A 2,997-nucleotide genomic window follows, 5' to 3' on the forward strand; every position below is an offset into this window, starting at 1 on the left:
TAACGGCAGCAGCAGGTCGGCCCGATAGCTTCCCTGATGGGTCGTGTTTCGGGACGGAGGACGGCAGGGACCAGGTGGAGGTCCTTCATCTTCTTCACTCAAAGTCGCAGACAAATGCTGCTGCTGCTGCTGGTCTCAGGGAACATTTACAGACCATTACTCCAGTCCAAACACACATCGCTCTCCATTAATGTATGCAGACACTCCGGACGGAGCATCAACGCTGCATTAATCCCTTTAGGCTCACTGTCCTCGGCGCTCTGGAGGACTCCGGCGCCTCCGTCGCCCCGGTAACAGGAAGCCGAGCGAGTTGGTAACATTTTGGGAAAGGTAGAATTTACACTTGTTAAAGGTCAGGCTTCACGTGCGGAGCTGCTACTGTAAATGTCAGCTGCTTCCAAAGCGGAATTCTTTCCCGCTCGTGACGAATGTCGGCCGGGCTCCTTAAAACTTTGTTCTCCAAAGTAGCTTAAAGAGTTCCGCACGTTTGCTGCAGGACACGATCCGGTTTAATGTCTCTGACCTGGCCTCTGTAAACCTTCAGCGTTCCTGCAGGACTTCCTTCATCCGGGATGTGGGCTGGGACCAGGATCCTGGATGGGAACCGTGCTGGGACAATCTTCAGCCGTGCGTTTAGACGGAACTGCTGACTCAGGAACTCAGGACCCCCCACCGCTCCTCCACTCCTCTCCCTCCGTCCCGGAACGCCGACCCTATCCAGCGGAGCCCTGGCATCTGCCAATCCTGCCGCGTTCCACGGCTCCGGATAACATATGAATGAAAACTGAACGCGCATCACCGTGACGACGACAGTGAATGAGAAGAGCTTTAGGAGCTCCGGTCCTCCCTCTTTATATCGGCTCTCTGGTCGGGACCATAGATTTCCTTCAGCCTAAATGATGATGACACAAAAGGACGCCTTATCTACGCTCACGCTCAGAGCCAGATCATGAGTTACGGCCCCCCCGGAGCTGCGGCGCCGCCTCTGCGCCACGGCGGCGCCGGAGGATCAAAGCGGCCTCGGCGACACGCTCGGCCCCTCGTCTCTGCTTCACCTGCTGCTTCAACACCCGCGGGGACGCTAATTGGCCCAAACCTACACACATTTTTCAATATGGCTGCCAAAAATAATTGGCTCCCCCCTCTCGACCCTGCGCTGCTAAAACATTAAGGACAATGCGCCCTCATTAGCCCGCCATCACGCACACCTACTCGCTCACCAGTGCACTTCACTTCCTGGCCCGCACCAGCATATAGATCACCGAGGGCCACAAACTCTCCCAGCAGGAACGGACTAAAAAGTAGTTCCCTGTCCGTTCAGCGTTGCGTGTTCACATCTGGTTAGAGGCGGTTGGTGGCGTCGAGAACCTGGAAAAGCCTCAAAGGGGCAGGACGGGGGGCAATAGAAAACTGTAATTGTTTCATTTTCACCAACATGTCGGTTGCTATGATACGCTGCCTCGTTTTTGGACCCGAACAAAATGTTAATATGCATATTGATATCCTGCTGCTCCTCACGATGATTTTATTGCTCCTCCAGGGATCGGCGGCAGCCAACAGCAGCACCGGCGATAAAAACACCCTCGAAAAAATAATACTTTAATGAATAATAAACCTCAACAAACGTTCCAGCCTGGCGTGCGGCAACGCGGCGGGCTTCGGCTAAATTCGGCGCGCTAATGCTAAAATGCGCCGGCTAAAGCGCTTTGTGCCTTTTAGACAGAAGAAATCCGTGATTATAAATGTCAGATGTGAACAGAGCGGAACCTGAACATATGCAGGAGTCGTTAAAACCCCGTTTAAAAGAGGAAACCGTTGATGGTAAACAGAAGAAAGACGACCGAGGACTCTTCATCCCTGCAAAGTGGCGTATTAATGCTTCCATATGGCGTCCCCACGTCTTATTGGACTTCTCCACATCTGGAGAGTCACAAGACTGTTTTTTCTTTTTAAAAAAAGTTGCTGCTCCTTCATCACTGGCAGCTGAGAGCAACTCTTCCTCTCAGAACAACAGGCTGGACATCAGAGGAGGCGTCTGAGGGCCCCACGATGCCTCTGCTTCTGCTCAGGCTTCAGACGGGTCCTCGTCCCCCCCGCAGGGGACGGCGCTGGACAGTCCAAATTAGATCCACCGTTTAAACCCGCCAGTTAGGGGATATCATCGTGTTCTTACTCGGAATCCATCCAATAACAAGCCTGCTGATGATGCGTCTGGTTTCGGGGTTGGGGTCAGATCAACGTGATAAGCGCATCGATCCTCTGGGTTAAATCGTCTCCGGCTGCCTCGGAGACGAGCGGAGGAGGACGTTACATGGCGGGACGTGATCGGGCGTCGCGCCGCCGCGGTTAAACGCAAATCGTTGCACTTCTGGGCCGAGTCAGAAGAAAACGAACGCCATCGATTGAGTATTATCTTTGTGGGAATATTAAAATTCCAATCGATTCCTCTAATCAGAGCTGGAGCTCAGCACCTCAGATCTGAGCATTCAAGGATTTTCTGCCCGCTTGTTCCAACTGGACGTGGTGGAATCTGACTCCAATGCTCCTTTGAGCAAAGCCGACTGCCTCCCTGCTCCTATTCCAGCCTAAATATGCAAATAATTCCCTCTCAATCCGGCAAATCCGCTCCGGTGCTTCAAAGTTTTCCTGTGCGGTGCTGAAAGGCTGTTGAAATGGTTCCTGTTGACCAGCATCCAGACGCATCATCAGTCTTCTGAAGTGTAAAATTACAAGAGGGAGAATGGAAAGACGACAAAAAGGGACAGAATTTGGCTCCGGGATCCCAGCAGGGAGCAGAACACTGGGAGCAGGTTGACGGGGGCTGAGAAATTATGCAAAAAAAGTCCCCTGATTGGACGGTTTGATTGAAACTGGCATCTGCTGCGGGTGCTCCGGGGGAGCTCTCCTGGAGATTAGCTCCAGAGCGGCAGATTTGATTGAGAGAGGAGGGAAATGACTAAAAGCAGACAAGGACGCGCCGTTTGTGAGTGACAGAGA

This window comes from Takifugu flavidus, chromosome 1, assembly GCF_003711565.1.
Source record: "Takifugu flavidus isolate HTHZ2018 chromosome 1, ASM371156v2, whole genome shotgun sequence".
NCBI lineage: Eukaryota > Metazoa > Chordata > Actinopteri > Tetraodontiformes > Tetraodontidae > Takifugu > Takifugu flavidus.